The sequence below is a fragment of the Protopterus annectens genome, chromosome 5.part1 (assembly GCF_019279795.1).
Source record: "Protopterus annectens isolate FY-2018-M chromosome 5.part1, PAN1.0, whole genome shotgun sequence".
In the NCBI taxonomy this organism is placed as follows: domain Eukaryota; kingdom Metazoa; phylum Chordata; order Ceratodontiformes; family Protopteridae; genus Protopterus; species Protopterus annectens.
The window spans coordinates 353,416,229-353,436,731 of NC_056736.1; positions in this window are offsets into that span (position 1 = coordinate 353,416,229).

Consider the following 20,503-nt stretch of genomic DNA (forward strand, 5'->3'; position numbering starts at 1 on the left):
GGTGGGGGGGTGAAATGGTTAAAATGGGAATGAGGGATGATTGGGAGGAAATGAGGTAAATGTAAAGAGGGGCTTAAGGGGCTTATGCAAGTGTAACTGGGTAAGGAATCACATTTTGGTGAGAACTTGCTATGACAAGTTTTAAGTTCAAGACAACCTGTAGGTATTCAGAGAACAGGTAGTTTTTTGGCACAGAAGGCTTGTTGGTACTAGGTGAGTGATTTTATTTAGATTTGTAGGTCTTCAGAGTTCTTTTTTTTTCCCCCTCTCTTCTTCTTCTTCTCAGCTGATGGAGGGTATATTTCCCCTTATCATTCATGACTGTGGCCCCCTTCAGGTGTTGGGGACTGCTGGTGGAGTGTATTCAGATCATCCTTCTCACATGTCCAGATTTTGCAGAATGTCCACATATTTGCATCCAGTGTTGGTCGGTTTCTCATAAAATTAGGGATTTTCAAGCATAGGAAGAAGGGTTTGGAATGGGCGAGTGCAAGGATATGTAAATTCCTGGATGTGTATGGGGTTATTCTGATAGCATTGGGAATTTTGAATGGTGTGTAAGGTTGAGGTTTTAGTGGTTTACTGCCTTCATGTGAGGGGACCTATGGGTGTTGAATTTCTTTTGGTTAGGTTACATGTAGTGCATGGGGTTTGCTTTCAGTAGTATATGGCCTCGGCCTTACCAATATTGCTAAGTTAAAGGGGGAAGAGGTGCGGTATGTTTGTGGATGGTGTGTAGGTTTCATACAATTGTTTAAAGTGTGTGGGTAGGTATTCAGCTGCACAGGTGACAGATGGGGAAAGCATGTTGATTAATTGAGTTTGCAGCAGCCTGAATTGTGTAGGCTATCTTGGTTTCATGGACAACAGATGGGGTTTCTTAAGGATTTTCTATTGAATCAAGGAGTGTGAGGCCCAATTTGTAGGACTCTTCTTATAAAGGAAGGAAGTGATTGTGGGGTTATGGTGGAGTAGGACTGGGGGATGGGTAAGATATTCAGTTTGTCTGACAAACTTTCCTTTGGGCTGATAGGAAGTGGTATGTTATATGTGTGACTTTTAAGATTAGGTAAGGTTTGGTTGGAGCATTGCAGGTATGTGAGTGTTGGGGGACAGGTAGGAAGTAGGCATCCCTCAGGCTAGGCTGAAGTTATTAGGATTAAGCAGGGCACAATTTTGGGTTTTCTAGTAGATGTTAAAGTGTGTGGGAGGGGTTCATTGGTTTACAAGGTTGGGCTAAGTAGTGTTGGGGTAGGGCATTGCTAGAGTGGTTAAATTTGGGTTGCAGAACTTTGGGACACCTGTTATAAGGAAGGCATATGGTAGGGCATCACAATAGTGGTTACATTTCTTGTGCAGCTGCTTGTGGGAAGGTTTTGGTGGGAAAGATTTGGTTATTTCTCTGTCTTGGGAGCAAGGCAAGGCAGTTCAGTCGGTCAAGGAGGAGTTAGCTGTGAGTAGTATGGTTACATGCGTGACAAGGGCATGTGAACTTAATCCTGGTCAGTGGTTCATTGGTTTGAAGGATTGGGGTAGGTTTGATAGTGTGAAGATTTACAGACATTGGCTATTGGCAAGATAGTGTGTGTTGTGAGGGCTGGATTTGGTAATGGAGGTTATTGTGCTACAGTTCATGTGGCATTTTCTTTTATGGATGTATTGAAGTCATTCAGAGGGTGGTTGTTGGCCATCAAATGCTATGAGATCATTAAATATTTTCTTGTTTATATCAGGTAGTTGGTGTAATGGCAGGACTACTGTTATATTGATTTGCAAGAAAATTCAATTTTGGACATTATGTCCATTGGGCAGTACAACAGGGATGCAGTTAGGCATGATGGTATGCAATTGTTCTAGCATGGTTTCGAGTGGTGTGGGTTTAGTGTTTTGGTGGTACATTTGGCAGGTATTGACCTGGGAATCATTGTAAAGTTACCAGTGGTAGATGGGCAAGTGAGAATTTAGATAATATACCGAGGTTATGCTAGGTTATGAGGTTATGGTTTGTTACTTTAGCATTGGAGAGGAATCAGTGATTTAATTTCAGCCATTAAACAATTGGGCTACTTTGGCTATTTATGTGATAGATCTTTGGGAGACGATGACACGGATCAAGTTTGATTAGAGAGGATGAAGTACACTGAATGATGTCTGGCTTAATGCCTTTTAATGGGCAGTTAGGTTGTTGGAAGTTTGGTAGGAGAGAGGGGGAAAAGCCTGGTTAGGCTGGTGGGTGGAGAAGAAGGGCAAGCTTACCCTCTTCTGTTACCCCTCTGGTGTTGGATATTCATTTCAATGAGTTGGCAAAGGAAAGTGAACAGTTGGATACTGCTTTATAAGTAAAATAAGTGAGCAGATATAAGGACACTGCTTATTTGGCTTGATGTGTAATTCAATAAATGGTAAATGAAGTGAGTGATGGGATGCTGCTTTGTAAGTAAGTGAGTGGAGGAATGGACGCTGCTTACTGGGTCAAGATTAATGCGGTAACTCTGTCCTAGTTAAAATTAGATGGATGTTTATGCTGTGATTAATATCAACTATACTATGTTTCAGTTGTAATTAATAAATATTGGTTAACAAAGTTATGTTTATGGAAATTTAATAAAGGTCATCAAACGTCATTCGGTGTGATGTGTTTATTGAATGGGACCTAGACAATAATGTTGTCTCGATCTGTGATGTGTTAGGAAACATTGGCATATTTTAATGAGTAACAATCTGTATAAAGACATCCTAGGGGTGATACCCCGAGATTTTGTTACAGGAGGAATAGATCCTTGTAAAAACTTCTTTGTTATAAATCCCTCCCTAAGGATGCACACATTTTAATTAGGATTGGGACGTTCCCTTATATTAATTGTAGTATCTGTAAGCAGATTAGGAGCTTGAATACTTTTACACATCCAAATACTGGGTGTGATTACATGTTTAGTTTCTTTGCCAACTGTAGAAGTCGTGATTTAGTATATATTGTGGACTGTAGAGTTTGCCATTGTTTTAATGTCAGTAAGGCCAACAGGTCTTTTAAAGATCGGGTATGTGAGCACCTTTATGATATAAATAAATCCAATAAAAGGAAAGTTCTTTGTAGACATGTTTTACACTATGGTATTTTGCATTGTTTTAAGTTCTCTGTTTTAGAACTGTTAAGAAATGGAAATATAGGTGGTGACATTCGTAATATAACTGAATGTGCAGAAATTACTTGAATTACAGGCTATCATGAGCAAGGGGTTGAACGATCATGTTCGCTTGAAGCCTGTATTGAAGTCACGTGGGTTGAGGATGTGGTTCTAATTTGTTTGTTTTATTTAATTGATTTATTTAAATGTCGTTTGTGCTTGATTGTGTTAGATCTGATGAAGCGCCAAGTGCAAGCATGAAAGCGCTTATATTTTTATGTTTTTACACTGTTGTTTTAGTAAAGTTTATTTTCCTTCACTGTGTGAGCTGGTTATTCTTTTTCTTGAATGTAAGAGGTATCCTTGAGTTAAAAATGGCAAATTCCCTTAGTTATACCTATTATTCATTTAGTTTTGGAACCCAAACAAATATTGAGGTTTTTATTTCCAATGTTGTTGTTTGTCTTTCGGCTTTTTCGGGTAGGGGTCGCCACAGTGGAACTCTGGTCTGCTAATGATTGGCAGTAGGTTTTTACAGTGGCGAGTTGCCAGCTCGACACCTAACCTTCAACGAAGGCACGCCCATTCATGCATGTCTTTCAGAACGCCACTCGACCGTGGGGATGACATGCAGACTCCATACAGAAGTCACTCCCTGCACTGCAGCCGAGAATCAAATGGGAAAACCTCTTGCTGTGAGGCAACAACTCTACCGCTGCACCACCACGGATTGCTGAGGTTTTTATTTCCAATAATTTCTATTTTAAAATAGGTGCAGTTTTAATAATGTCATGTCCACTTTCTGATCATAACGCAATAATTTTTAATTTCAACATAAAAACTGATGATCTGATTTTTTCGCAGATGATTAAAGGTTTTCAAGAATGGGTTTCCAAATTTATTTTTGGGGTTCAAGAATAATGGGGAAGTGTCAAATATTATACTATGGGATATTTTAAAAGCATACCTTTATGGTAGAATTAAGATTTTGTATATTTTTAAAAAGAAAGGAGTGGGATAGAGAAGTGGTAGATTTACAAACTAAACCTGATAAATTAAAGCTAAATATAAAACTGAATTATAAGATTGCAAATTCTGAATTGACAACATTAAATCAGAAATACTTAGAAATTTTAAACCACAACATTTCAATACATTTGGAAAATCTTAAGTTCCAATCATACTCCATTAACCCTACAAACTTACATAGATTGGCTATCAGATCTAAACAAAATAAACAATATGAATCATAAAAATGAAACTAATTATATGGTCAAAAAAGTAACTGATTTAAAAGATATACTTGAAACCTTTCCTAACAACTCACCCAGACCTTATCACCAAAGCTGGAACATTACCTGATCCACTCAGTGATCACCTACCAGCCTTCGCTGACCATCTCCCATCTCCACTACATAAACAACACCACTACATCCAAACCCACAACCTCTCCTCTCTCAAACCTTTAACTTTCTCCGAATTCTTAAAGCATACTGACTGGTCCCCTCTAAAAACCCTTCCTCTAGATGATGCCGTTTCCTACTTTAATCACTCATTCCTAACCCTTCTCAATCAGCAAGCCCCCCTCGAAACAAATGCATCAAAAGGAATCCCTGTCCATGGTTATCAAAAGATGCTAAACTAGCCTTGCACCAAAGGGACAAAAAATGGAAACAATATCAAAAACATAAAAACCCTAACACACTCCTAGAGTATAAGCAACTATGAAACTCCACAAAAAAATGAATAATTAAAGACCACGAAGCCCACTACTCCAAACTCCTGTCCTTGCACTCAACAAATCCCAAATAATTCTGGGACTCCATCTCATCCGTGCTGTATCCTGGCAACAATGAAAACCCCTGCCCAGACCCCAACCTCTCCAACCTTGAAACAGCCAGCCAGTTCAACTCATTCTTCATAGACTGCATAGCTAAACTATCGGCCTTCTTTCCACCCCCTCCTCCACCACCACCCCTCCTGCCTCAACCACCACCCCAATCATTAACCTTCCTCCACATCCTTCTGCCTCAAGCCCATGCCCACAAGCACTATAAAAAGACTTCTCCTCAAACTCAAACCCTGTCGCAATGCACCCAAAAACCTTCCACCCACCTTCCTCAAACAATCTGCACACAGCATTGATCCCATCTCTATTCTTATAAATAGATCCATACAATAATCATACTTCCCTTCTATCTGGCGCAATGCTTACATTATCCCCCTCCACAAAGGTGGCAAAAATACTGATACCACCAACTTCAGGCCTATTGCCACCCTTTCCCCTCTTTCTAAAATAATAGAGAAAACAATACAAGCACAACTTGTGGCACACCTAACACTAAACAATCTCCTCTCCTCTACCCAACATGGCTCCCGCCCTGGCCACAGCACCATGACTGCCCTTCTTTCCTTTCTTGAAACCATAAACCTTGAACATGACTCAGGCAAGTTCATATCCACACTATTCCTAGATCTGTCAAAGGCCTTTGACACCATCTCAGACACTCTACTTATATTCCAGCTCTCCACCCTACACATCTCTACCACCACCATCACCTGGTTTTCCAGCTACTTGTCCAACTGCCAACAAGCTGTCCAATGGAAAACTTCAACCTCCCCCTTCCTTCCCACACCCACAGGTTACCCACAAGGTTCTGTTCCTGGCCCTCTTCCCTTCAACCTATTCATTGTTTCTGCTACCAAAACCTGCATTGACAAATCCACATTTACCATACAGAGCCAAAACAACACCCTCTTTGAAATCGTTCCCAACACCAACTTCTTGGCATCATTATTGATGAAGAACTAAAATATGACACCCACATCTGCTCCACAATCAAGAAAACCCACCAAAAGTTAGGTGTCCTCTACAGGCACAACTGCTTCCTAAGCCCCTCTACCCATCAGCTCTTGCATCCATCTTCCTACTCCCCTCCCTTATGTATGATGCCCCTCTTTTCACCAATCTCCATCTTGGCCTTTGGTCCAAACTTGAATCCTGCTACCACAAGACTTTCAAATTTGCAACCAATTCAAAAAACTCATCCCACCACTGCCACTCCCTCCTCACCCTCAACTGGCTTGAACTACCCAACTACCTCAGTTACCTACAAGTCACCATTGCCCACAAGCTCATCTTTAAACCTGCCAACTGCCCAGCTCTTGCTGCTTCCTTAAAACCTTACATTTCCAACTGCTCATTCATATCCAAAAACCAAAATCTCCTTCTGGTCCACAAACCTGCATGACCTCCTGGCCATCTACTGCTGTCACACTCCTTAGCTAAACAGTGGAACTCTCTCCCCACACACCTATGCAACCTACCTAACCATACAAATTTCAAATCTCAGCTACAGTCTCATCTTTCTTCCAAATGGGAATGCCCTTGCCATGCTCCAACTTAAACCCCTCACCCCCTCATTCCATCTTGCACTGACTCATCCGACTACCTCTACTATTACTTCATCCCACCCAAAACAATCCCTCCCCTACCAAAAACTAATTCTCTCTCTAATATATATTGTACTATACTCTCCAATCTCAAATATACTATTACCGTCTCCATGCATAATATTTTCCTAACCTACTAATGGCTAGTAGCTATATATTTTGAAACATTAAACCTACAAGTGAGTTTATAACAAAAATATTCACTTTATGTAACTGTTGTCATTTCTGTACTGAATTATGTCTTTTCATTTTTGTAACATTGAGAAAAGCCAATTGCAAATATCATGAGCTTATCTGTAAATGTTTGATTAGCTGTATGAACTATGCCCTTTTGTAACATGTGAAATGTAACTTGCAATTATTGTGGAGCTTTTCTCCCCGGGCCTCCACTGAAAACAGGCTCTTCTTGGCCCAGTCGACTTCCCTGATCATCAGACTTAAATAAATAAAAATAAATAAAATAAATTAATGATACAAATCTCATTTTGGAAAATGGCAAGTTAATTGAAAAATTTTTAAAAAGTAACATCAAAAATAAATTAACAAAACAACAAGTTATGATCTTAGATAAATCAATATAATTTACAGAATTGAAAGAGCAAATCAAAAACATAAAGAATAATAAGGCAACAGGACAAGATGGTATAGCTCCAGAAATGTATACAATAACTCCAGATAACACATTAATGATATTGCTAAAAGCTTTTTGTTAAATTAAAAATGAAATGACTATACCTCTCTCATAGAAATTTTCTTTAATTATACCTATCTTAAAACAAGGCAAAGATTCTAAATTATGTTCCTCTTATTGTCCTATTTCTTTATTAAAAGTTGTTTATAAAATAATTATGTCTGTATTAGCTAAGAGATTAAATAGTATAATTCCAAACTTAATTCGAAATGATCAAATAAGATATATACTATACTGGAAAGTACAATATAACATTATTAGACTCTTTGATTGATATTGCAAACAAAAACAAAAAAGAACTCTCAGTCATTAGCTTGGGCATAGATAAAGTCTTTGACTCCATCAGTTGGACATACCTATATAAAATACTTAAAGGACATAACTTCTCCCTTATATAACAATTATTTTTCTTATGTTAAAATTGGTTCATGTTTATCATCACCATTTCAAATACTAAAGGGAACAAAGCAAGGTTGCCCATAGTCACCCTTACTGTTTGTTTTGTCAATTGAACCATTTGCTACTTTTATAAGAAATGACACAAATATTAAAGGCTTTTTTGTTAAATGATTGCTATTGTTCAAAAATTCAGTTATTTGCAGACAACATACTATTAACAAGTATAGAATCTTCATTTCATTGTATTATTAAATCAATTAAACTCATTGAAAAGACCTCTGGCCTAAGATTTAATCAAGGAAAAACAGAAACATTATTAATAAATAAAAAATAAATACTTATCAACAAGACTATAATAACTTTAGGTAGCAAAATAAGCAACTCCAATATTTAGGCATTATCATAAAACCTACGTGGAAGGATAGTGTAAATTCAAATGATCTAACTTTAATAAATATAATAACAAAGTTAACTGATAATTGGAATACATGTTTTTCACTATGGAATATAGGTTTTCATTGATATAAATGGTTATCTTACCAAAAATCATACACTATACACAATCCTTGATCTTAGTTCCTCCTAAAGAATTTTTTAAACAGCTAAGCTCAGTTTTAGTCAAGTTCCTTTGGTATCCTCAAAAACCTAGGATAGTGTATGATTGGCATATAAGAAGTTGAGATGACAGCAGAATTGGATTTCCTAAAATTGAACAATATGTAAAATCTACTATTATCACTATATTGAGTCACTGGCTAAATACCTCTTATATTTCAAACTGGAATAACATACATGAAATTAGTATAATATCAAACAGTGGCTATGAGGAACAAGTAAGTTCTTCTTTGGGCATCAGTAAAAAGATTATAAGAGATTATTGTTTAAAATGAAAGGGAATTTCATTATTTTACTCTTGGTATTAACCATATTTTCTCTATATTTAAAATGGGGATAGATAGTAGTTGATTGGTTAAACAATTGCTGTTTCTAATATTTCCTGTGGCTTATACAGTAGATTGTTTGGAATCTTTTAAATTAAGTAAAATGTCAACTCTTAAAGAAAAGAACTTAAAATTCTGGTACCACTTTTTAGATGGCCAATTATCTTTTAGCCAGATATATTGTTAAAGAAGATAACTGGTTAACTATGTGGATTTTAGGAAAATTCATAAATAATACAACAAAAATTATATTTAATATAGATATAATTTTTTTGCCAAAGTTAGTGCAATTTTTGTTTCTGTATCAATTCTGTTGAGACAAAACATAAGTCTTATATGTCAGCCATATATAGGATCTTATAAGCTGAATACTTGTCATTTGATTTGTCCTTTTGGGACTATTCAATGAAAGTTAATGATACATTTTCAACAGATAATAAAAAAATATATTTGAAATCTGTTAACACATTTTCACTTTACTGGAAGTTGTTTATATGGAAATATCTACATAGAAGTTTTTTTAACACCTCACAAAATTGCACTGATTTATTAAAAAAAATAAAATGGAGATGTGGTGAAACCGTAGATGCTAATTGGAAACACATGATTATTGAATGTAGAATAGTATTGCAATTTTGGAATGATTTCAGAAATGTTGTTAAGGCTCTATGGGCAGACAATTGCAATGTTACATATTCATTAATATTATTTAATGTTCTGATTCCAGATGTAATTCCAAAACCACAAGTGCCTCTCCTTTAGTCACTTCTGCCCATTGCTAGAAAAGTGATTGCAACAAATTTGAAAAGTGAAAAGATTATTTTATTTAACAATTTTATATGTTTAGCTAAGAATGTGTGTAATAAAGAAATGCAAACTATTCTTAACTGAACATCTAATGTAACACATAAGCATTTATCTTGGCAGAAGTTACAAGATTTATTAGGTAAATATTAATGGTTTTGTATAATTCATATTGAATTTTGTTATGTATGTTTGTATATAGTTAATTATTTCTTGCGTTTCATTGTGGTTTATTCATTTGCATTTTAACTTGTTTGGATGGTAATCAAATAAAAAAGTTTTTGAAAAAAATAATAACTTCATGTGGATAGATTATTTTACCATTTGGAATGTGAAGTTTAGCGGGCATTAAAGAGTCATTGTATTATAATGGTGACTGGTAAGGCAGAGTTTAAATGATGTGTGTGTGTGTGTGTGTGTGTGTGTGTGTGTGTGTGTGTGTGTGTGTGTGAGCGTGCACGCACATGCACGTGAGCACACACGCGCGTACACGTGTGTGTGTGTGTGTATGTGTACACGTGTGTGGTTGTGTGTGTGTGTGTGTGTGTGTGTGTGTGTGTGTGTGTGTGTGTGTGTGTGTGTGTGTGTGTGTGTGTGTGTGCGTGTGTGTGTGTGTGTGTGTGTGTGTGTGTGTGTGTGTGTGTGTGTGTGTGTATGTATGTGTGTCCATGTGACTTGTATTGTAGAACTGTTAAGGAAAAGGGGTTTTGGAAGTTCATGTGTAGGGTTAGGTTTATGGTCAGGTTTATGTTCAGCACACATGAGTAAAATGAAATAGAGAGACAAACTGACTGCATGGAGTATACATCTGTCTCATTATTTAAATCACCCTTAATTCAAAATTTGCATTCATGTGCATGTTCATGTGCATTTTCTCTCTTTCCTTTGACCATTCATTGTGCTTGTTCAAGGATGCAATCTGATCGCTTAATGGAATTTGCATATATCTCTAGTACTTTCTCCACATAACATTATATCTACATATCATTCTCTGCATATCATAGGTTATTCCACCTTCATGATTTATACGTTGTATATTAGGACACCTTTGACATCACGTAAATATAGTTTATTATTCATCTAAATTCCTTTTGTACTTTTACCTCCAGTAATTCACTACTAAAGTTATTAGTATTCATGCTCTCCTATAACATTCTCATTATTAGTAAAAGGAATTCATTAAAAAAAAAAAAAAAAAAAAAAAAAAAGTTAATACATTAGCAAGAAAAAAGAAAAATGTTTATTTCTTTCTTTCTTGGTATAAAGAATGCCTATATACACTCTAATCTATAGCTAAGCCACATTTTGCTTTGATACTTACATATTTCATGTAAAAATGCAAACAATCATTCTGACTAGTTAGTGGTAGTAACAGTCTGCCTGAAGGGGTGATAAAAGCAAGGGCATCCGCTTTGGTAGTCATTCCAGTCATGTTTTTTTCTTCTTTAAGGGAATTTTGTAGATACTAATATTAAGCAATTTTACCCACTAGCCTGCTTTGGTTGCAACTGTATATAGCTATTGTGTATTTTGTCTTATTTCCATAATACTCACCAAAGATCCACATATAAGAAATAATATGCAAAGTCCATTTACAATTTTTGGAGCAATTGTGAGACACTGAACGAATATCACATACAGCCCAGTTGCTCACTATTATTATAAGGGGCAAACACAAAATACAGAAGGCATAAAGTCTGACATGCTTTCTTCAATACCTATTTAAAAATACAGTTTTAATAACTTAAGAAGATATCTGAAATATGTGGACATCAAGTACTTTAATACCACGTGGATTAAATAAGGAATTTATCTGGTACTGGTTCTTGGGTTATTAGTAAGTGTTGCTGAGTGTCTGTTCTAGGTCGTAGTTATAGCTGATATAATTAAAATTTTTTGATAAGACGTTTTTGATAAAAAGATAAACTCTGTAATAAAACTTTAATTCGTGTCCATCACTGATATATTAAAATATGCTATATGTATGGGTCTGATTACCTGGGAAGTTACTTTATTGCAACAAAGATACAAACCTGTTTTTATGTTCCTTTTCATACTCTTCTTTTAGTTAATTAGTATTTCAATCATTTGATTAATAATGACATGTTGTAGGTGTATTTAAAAGCAAAACTGTATCTTCCTTGGTGCAGGATACTTTGTAACTTCACACAAGGCTGGGATGGAGCAGATTAATGAAGAAGTTCTACACTTGAAACTTTTGGTATCGTCCATAATGTGGGCTAATTAGACATAATACACTTCCCTGATTGGGAAATAGGGTTTGTAGAGTACAGAAGGGACCACACTGCAGAATAATAAATGCCCTGTGCAAGTAGGACTGATTAGCATGAGTGAAGTAATACTTCAAGAGCAATAAAGTCTGGTCTTAGGGTCAGTCATGTTTACAGGCTCCTTTAGCAACCTTTCAGAGTATCTGAAGGGGCCTCTCTTCATCTCAAACTATGTTTACAGCACACATGTGAAACCAGAAATGCTTGAAAGAAGACTTGGGCTGTTAATAATTTTCTATGGTCTGGTAAAAAACACAGCAATAAAAGGAAAATAAAAACAGTTGTGGAAACACAATAAATCAGAATTATACAAGGAAAACCTCTTTGGTGTGTCACTGCCAAAAACACTGCAACACAGAAGGGATATAATAAGCTTTATTGGACAGTTGCAATACTAGTTAGTATCAAACAAATGATTATTGGAATCTGAAAGTAGAAGCTGGTTGCATTATAAAACATGATGGTCCAATCACCTCTGTGTTTTGTGTCATGATTCAGAAAATAGAATAGACAATATCTTATATTTTGATGCCCAGGTGACTATGCACTATGAAAAGAATATGCTAGAGTACATAACAAGGGGCACAATCAGTAGAAGGGTGGGATGCCCCAGTACTGTTAGATGAGTAGGGGCTCATCTTAGTATTGTATTCATTTTTGCAGACTAAATCCTGGGAAACTTAGTGGTAAAATGCATGCAGTCTGATGAAACAAACAACAGATATAGGTTCATAGGTTCATAGATTAGTACTAGCCTAACTGCCCTTGTGGGTCATTTTAAGCCTAGCCAATACCCACACGAGAATCAAATCTGGTATGGTAAAACACTTTAACCATTATGCCAACCTCCCACCCCATTATATTAATGTATTCATGTAGGATATCTTCTGGAAATAATCAGAAGGACTATGAACATGTGTTTAATTCAAAAACAAAAGACAAACAAGATATGGCCATCATTTTAAATATAGCAGACATGAAAACCATATTCTGAAGTTGAACTGCTTCTGAATATATTTACTGAGCATGTATTCACTGTAACAGAAATAGTATCAATGATAGCTGACTGGTTGCAACTTATATCCCACTGTGATCACCTGCAGGGAAGCCTTAGAGACTAGGAGGCTAACAGGCAACACTACAATGCATATTTCAATATTTCAGTTCGATGGTGGTACAGATACTGACAAACTTTTGGCAGACATGGTTATGTCAAGTAAAATACAAGATTTTCAGACATGCATACAGATCTCATAAGAGTATCTGACCAGAAGGATATGCTTAAATATTATGAGATTTTGTTCTGAAAAAGTGATAAGGAAACACATAGACACATTAGGGCATAAATGTCCTTACATGTAAAAAATTCATGTGCTTCGTGCCATTTGAGTAGACAAAATATACCCATTTCTGCAGTCCCTCTTCACGTTTTACAAAATGGTATGGGACTTCATAGTTAAATGATTGAAGTACAACCAGATGTAACAGGTACAGTAGTTACAAACTGCTTTGGGCACACACATATTGAACATTTTTTCTGACAAAAATGGTTTGTTTGGTGCAGATATTTGCTCTAATGCACGTTTGTTAGGAAGCTTAAGCTTTTACTCTGTCTTTCTTTTGAGCCTCTCATATTTTTTAAGAGTGGTGTTTTTCCTCTGTCTGCATAAACACAGCTGATAAGAATAAAGTGAGCTACAGTAATTACTGTTGGGTTATACTGCAGTCTTGAACTAATCATTTTTAATCTAGCTTTTATTTCTTTTTTTATGAGAAACAAATGCTTGGGATATTAAATAAATTATAAAGCATTTTTAATATACTACTACTCAAAGCAGTAGTTAACCTGGAATTAAATGTCTCACATACAGCAATTTAATATTCCATTAGACAGGGAAAAGAAAAAAAAATAATGTTCTGTCCTGAAGCAAAGATAAGTAGAAATCCTGGTGCTGAATTTTAAACACACACTTTATAATGGAAGAAATCTATATTAGACTTTTGCATTCAATCATTCAGCTTGTCTTAATTGAAAAACTTAGTAGCACAACTTTCATCTGTTTTGGGCTTACTTTTTGTGAATTATCATGTATAATTATTGGCACTAAACTGTGATTTATTAAATCGTCCCTTGTAGCTGTAAATTTGCTATATACAAGGTCAGGGTTTGCATACTACTGTATCTATGTGTAAAGGACAACTCCTGCTTATCTGTTTATTTATAAGACTAGTACTCTCCCATTTCCTTGTTCTACAGGTGGTATGGTATATGCTCATTCAACACCATAAAGCTTTTGTGAAGCACTTAATATATTATTGGGGCTACATTCCATTCTTTAACTGGTTAGACCTAAGCAGCAGTTCAAGGAACACTGGGTAAGGTATTAATATTCCCGATGCTGGATGTGTATAAAAATAGTACTCTTTCTTTATTGATGTAATTAGACTTTGTTCACTTTGTTAAGAACTAAGAGACACAATGTCTTATTTTTAGTAACAAAGTGGTTTGGAATTAGAACCATGCATAACGTTGAGGAAATCTTCACTGGGCTACCAAAATATAAGTAATTCATAGCCCATTAACTTAAACATTGCTTCTTATTGGCAGCTTGCAGAGGTCAGAAAAATGTTGTTAAAACTCCTAACACCTTGGGTGAGCCTTCCAGAGAATATACACAGAGAAACATTTCTGCATTTAGTAAAAACAAACAATTAAGAGAGTAATTTCAGTTACATTCATGGCTGAGAACTCAAATTTTTAAAGTATCATTCTTTAAAACAATAGTACCGTGTTTATGTACTAAATGATCATTTACAGATTTTCTACATCTCTTAGAAACACAAATCTGTTTTGTTATAGTAGCTTTGAAAATGTTAAGCTGTCCTGAATGTACAAATGAGTTGCAAGAGGATTGTAAAAATGTGCATTGGTAGTGTCCTCAAAAATGCTCCTGCTGCCTAGACTTAAATTTTCTTTTAGTGCCATCAGTATAAAATAGGTTGCACAAGTATGTGAGTTAATGTGCAACTCTTTTAGTTCTGCCTTTAGAGTAACCAGCAGTAGCAAACCTTACCCCATCAATTCTGTTTAAAGTGGGCGACATATGAGTATGCATGGAAAGACTGTACCCCTGAGGTCTGCAGATATTGGCATGTTAGTAACTGCAGGTTTAATAAATTGCACTATATAAAATCAAGTCAGTTTCACCTAGGATTAAATTTTCAAAAGGATGCAGCTTCCATTATTTTTTGACCTGTATAAAATAAATAAATAAATTAATGAATAAAATGAATGGATGAATGAATAAATAAATAAATAAGTAATACATTTGGGAATTTTGCTTTTTACTATCAGTAGTTGTGTTAGGATCACCACTGGCATTTAAAGAGGAGTGCCCTAAGGTTTATGTGCAATGCTCCTGTAGGCCTTCATTATTTTTTCTTCTGGGACTTCATCCTTTGAAACAGCCATAATATTCTTTATGGCTCTCTAAAATTGTTCCATTAACCTCATTGGCTTCCTGTATGGGAGACATTACAGAAGGTGAACGGAATGATAGCTAGTATCTTGGAAAGTGTTAATGATTGCTGTGGGTTTTCTGAAAAACGTAGGACCAACACATTTGCATTCAGAGAAGATACGTCTAAAGAATGAGCTTTTCTATATTTATTATAGTCCACCTGATATGAAAGAAAGCCCAGATTTGACGAGAAGGAAAACTAGGTAGGTCACAAGTTTCACCTTTGCAGAAAAATGATGAGGGCATAAATTGTTTTTGTAACTGTACTGTCATTCACAAAACACAATGACTAACTTTCCATAGGCAAGTGCCTTTAAAGTGCATGGTAAATGTTTATTTCCTTTATTTATTTTATTTTGTTATTGACAGGAATTCTCTAACAGAGATCTACAGATATCTACTACAGATTTAAAATTACAAGAATTAAAATTTCTTATACATATGTAGTGAAGATTCAAGAATACAAGAAGGAGTTCAAATGGGCATATATTTGAATGTGTAAAGAGAATAATTTGTTCAGTTGCCATCAAAAAGAAAATAGTTATCTTTTTAGGGAAAAAAATAAAAAACTACCCAGATGCAATGTGCATGTTTTATGTTGGAGGTTATAAAATGGTAATAAAACTGATCTCTGATTGGTCAACATCTACAAAGGAGTTATTTCTGGGGATACCTAACTCACTGTGGGTGTACCACAAGGATCTGTTCTTATACCAATGTTGTGTACTACCTTTATGTCTGATTTTGCAATGATCAGTGGCATTTGGACTATCAGATTTGCAGATGAGACAAAAATCAGGATAAATGTGAATACAGTCAATGATCAAGTTAAACTGCAAAAATACGGGAATGAGTTTTATCTTTCGTGAAGAAGAAAACACATTGATTTTAATGTTAGAAAAATAAACAGTGCTTCTCTTTGGTAAAAACAGTCCATGTTATCCATATGCAGTCAACTATGTTATACTCAGAGGAGAAAACAAAAGATAAAGGACTTAAGAGTTATTGCTGATAGGGAACTGATGTATGCAGATAATGTACAAATGGTAACCGGGTATCGATACTTAATTAAAAAGGACATATAGCATAGTATAGCTAGTAGGGATATAAGTAAATTAAAAAGGACACATAAATGTGCTTCTCCATATCTACAAGGCAGTAGTCAGACCAGTCACTGAATATTGTATAATGACCTATGACTATAACATTTCTCAGTACTGTAGACTGGTCAGGGTTTAATGACTACATATAACACAAATTAGTAAAGTTAAACTTCTGAGTTATAAAAACAGGCTGTATTCAGTTACTTACAGATTGATTAGTGGTGACTCACTATTAATATATAAATGTGTGAATAATGGTGCCACAGCAGAACTATTTAAAATCAAATTTAGGTAATATTTCCTGGAAATTAGAAATAATTGTACATTTGTGAAGAATACTATTTATAATACTACACTAGTGGGAAGATCACTTCATGAAAGAACTTGTAAACTCTTGCATAGTCTCCCACTGGATCTTAGAATGTCTGAATTTAAGCACACAGTGGACTAATGCTTCCATAAGGGTTATATAATTACTCTTTAATCCTTGGTAAAGTCATGGATGATTTCTCAGGAGGTCCAGAGTTTGAAATAATGAACATTGACCAATACCCTCACCTGCACTTCTTCCAAAACTCTGCACCTAAGGACAAAATATATTCTTCAGCCCCAGATACACTAGAAATTAAGATACACCAGCAACTTTCAGTAAAAACAAGAAATATGATCAATACACCAACAAATATGAAAACAGTAAATTTAGAACTAGAAAATATTAAACATAATGGCAAAAACCATAAAATGTAAAATACTGAAATAATCACATACTATAAAATACTCAAAAAGTTAACCCAGTGATATTTTTTTCATATAGAGAGAGTGTCAGAAGCACACTGTACATAGTTTATGCCAACTTCTAGTTTAACGAAGTTCTTCTAGTTTAACAGAGTTCCAAAGCAGTAACAGTAACTGGACAATAATGAGGTGGATGGCACTGTACAAAACTATCCGGCTCCCATTGACCTTTTACATGTGTCAAGTATGTTGCTTGCAACGTTGCAGTAGGAAAACAGGGAAGACAAAATGAACAAATGTTTTACACTAGACCTGACTTTTTATGTAACAGCATGAAACAGCTACCTGATACACTATGGGCAGAGACATACCAAAGTAAGGGATACATTTCTGCCCAGAAGTACTACTTGCAGCCTGGTAAGCCAACAAGCATAGCATAAGCAGAGAAAGTTGCTAACACTTGCACAGAAATTTCTCAGAGTATCAAAATGATTCCTTAAACCATGCAGGTCAACAGATTTTCTAAGGTGGCAGCTTCAGAAAGTATACTTTTGGCCTTGATTGATCTGATACTTATATTTATTTTCTGCCTTTCATTGTTAGTCAGCCAAAACTCTTCGGAAGAACTAAGTGCTGTATTACAGATAATTCAGTCACAAAATACAAAGCCAGTGCTTCTGTTCTATAGAAGCACTTCTCTATCATCCACATGGCAGTCTAGCATCCAGAAATACATACCAGGCATTGTTCCCACCAAAAGATAAACCACTGCTCATGAAGTAAGACTACAAATACTTTAGATCAGCTCCTTTCTTTAAACATTATTATATGCATACAAATATTCTTACTTATGTCTACCATTGATACGCATCATTGTACAAAAAAACCCAATTACAGATCCTGTATAAACAGAACAACACACTGCCATGTATAGTTTGTTGTCTAATAAGAATATGTTATTGGCAATAAAGGTGCTTGTGGCAAGAACCTAACACTTTATTATGTACTGGGGTGTGTTCTTAGCAGACAATAAATGTAACCTCATCATATTTTTTTTTTATTACACTCATTTACTGAAACCAAATATGTGCCTTTAAACAAAGTTGTGATTTCTGAAAAAAATAAGGGTGGTTTCTTACATAACATTCAAGCTGTTAAGCAGATTTTGTCTTATACTGTATTTTATTTCAGAGTTCCCTGTTAATCGCAGTTCACTTCCTATACTGATATTGCCTACATGCTAGATTTCTGTTGCTCAATCACTGGGGAGTGCTTTCTATCACACTCAAATTGTAGCCCCATTTATACATGCTATGCCAACTCTTTTATCCTGTGTTGATTTAGAAACTTTATACAGTGGATATAAAATTACACACCCCTGTTAAAATGCCAGGATTTTGTGATATTAAAAAAAATGAGACCACAATAAATCATATCAAAACTTTTCCCTCCTTTAATATAATCTATAACATATACAATTCAAATGAAAAACAAATAAATCTGTTAGGGGAAAAAATATGAAAAATAAAAAAATGTACAATAAGCTGGTTGCATAAGTGTGCACACCATTAAACTAATACTTTGTTGAAGCACTTTTTGCTTTAATTACAGCATTCAGTCTTCTTGGGTACACACCTACCTTCAATTAAAGAGACTCTGATTAACGCCAAATAAAGTTCAGTTGTTCTAGTAGGATTTTCCTGACATTTATTCAGTTGTCTGCTACAGCAAAAGCCATGGTTCGCAGAGAGCTTACAAAGCAGGAAAGGGATCTTATTGTTGAAAGGTATTAGTCAGGAGAAGGGTGCAAAAAAATTTCCACACCATTGGATATACCATGGAACACAGTGAAGACAGTCATTAAAAAGTGGAAAAAATACGGGACAACAACCTACAGCAACACTGAAGGAGCTGCCAGAATTTCAGGCAAGTACTGGTTGTGTACTACATGTGACAACAATCTCCCATATTCTCCATATGTCTGGCCTATGGGGTAGGGTTGCAAGACAAAAGCCTTTTCTTACACAGACAAACATCCAGGCCTGGCTAAAATTTGCAAAACAATATATCAAGTCTCCCAAAAGCATGTGGGAAAATGTGTTATGGTCTGATGAGACCAACGTTAATCTTTTTGGCCACAATTCCAAAATGTACGTTTGGTACAAAAAGTACACTTCGCATCACCAAAAGAACACCATCCCCAGGGTGAAGCATCATGGTGGCAGTATCACGCTTTGGGGTTCCTTTTCTTCAGCTGGAACTGGGGCTTTAGTCAAAATGGTGGGAATTATGAACAGTTCCAAATACCAGTCACTTTTGCCCCAAAACCTTCAGGCATCTGCTAGAAAGATGAAGAGAAGTTTTACCTTTCAACACGACAATGACCCCAAGTATACATCTAAATCAACAAAATAATGGCTTCACCAGAAGAAACTTAAAGTTTTGGAATGGCCCAGCCAGAGCCCAGACCTAAATCCAATAGAAAACCTGTGGGGTGACCTGAAGAGGGTTGTGTACAAGAGATGCCTTCACAATCTGACAGATTTGGAGCACTTTTGCAAGGAAGAGTGGACAAATATTGCCAAGTCAAAATGTGCCATGCTAATAGACTCATACTCAAGAAGACTGAATGTTGTAATTAAATCAAAAGGTGCTTCAACAAAGTATTAGTTTAAGGGTGTGTGCACTTATGCAACGAGCTTATTGTACGTTTTTAATTTTTTATATTTCTCCCTTAACAGATTTGCTTGTTTTTCAATTGAATTTTACAGATTATAGGTCACATTAAAGGTGGAAAAAGTTTTGAAATGATTTATTGTGGTCTCATTTTTTATATCACAAAAACCTGGCATTTTAAGAGGGGTGTGTACACTTTTTATATCCACTGTATTTCACTGCCCTGCTCTCCTTCCATTCTTATACTGAATAGGTGTATTGAGTTGCTGCTCTATTGCTTTCTTTCTTAGTGTACCAGCATGCCATACTATGTTTTTAGAGTCCTCCCCTCACACATTTTCCAAGTACTATAAAATGGGAAGAATAGTTTCTAGTACTACATCATAAGTAAAGTAAGAGGGTACAGACAAAGGAAGCCTCTTTTCCCAGAACTGTTAGAATTTCTACATGAGTAAGGGAATAAAGCAGACCAAAATACCAGTGGAATGTATTCATATCCAAGAGAACTGGGAATATACTGGCAGAGAATAAGGATGCAGAGCTTGGCTAAAACATAATAACTTTAATGAAGCAACTGGTAAAAATAAAAAACAAAAAAACAAAAAATGGATAAGCGGTTTCACACATGACACAGTGTTTCTTCAGATCCATAAAAACTCATCTAAGCAAATGTTTAAAAAGAACTGAGAACAAATCAGAAATAGAAAACAATATACATCATTAAGAATAATAAAACACTCATTAAAACATACACCTAATAGTAA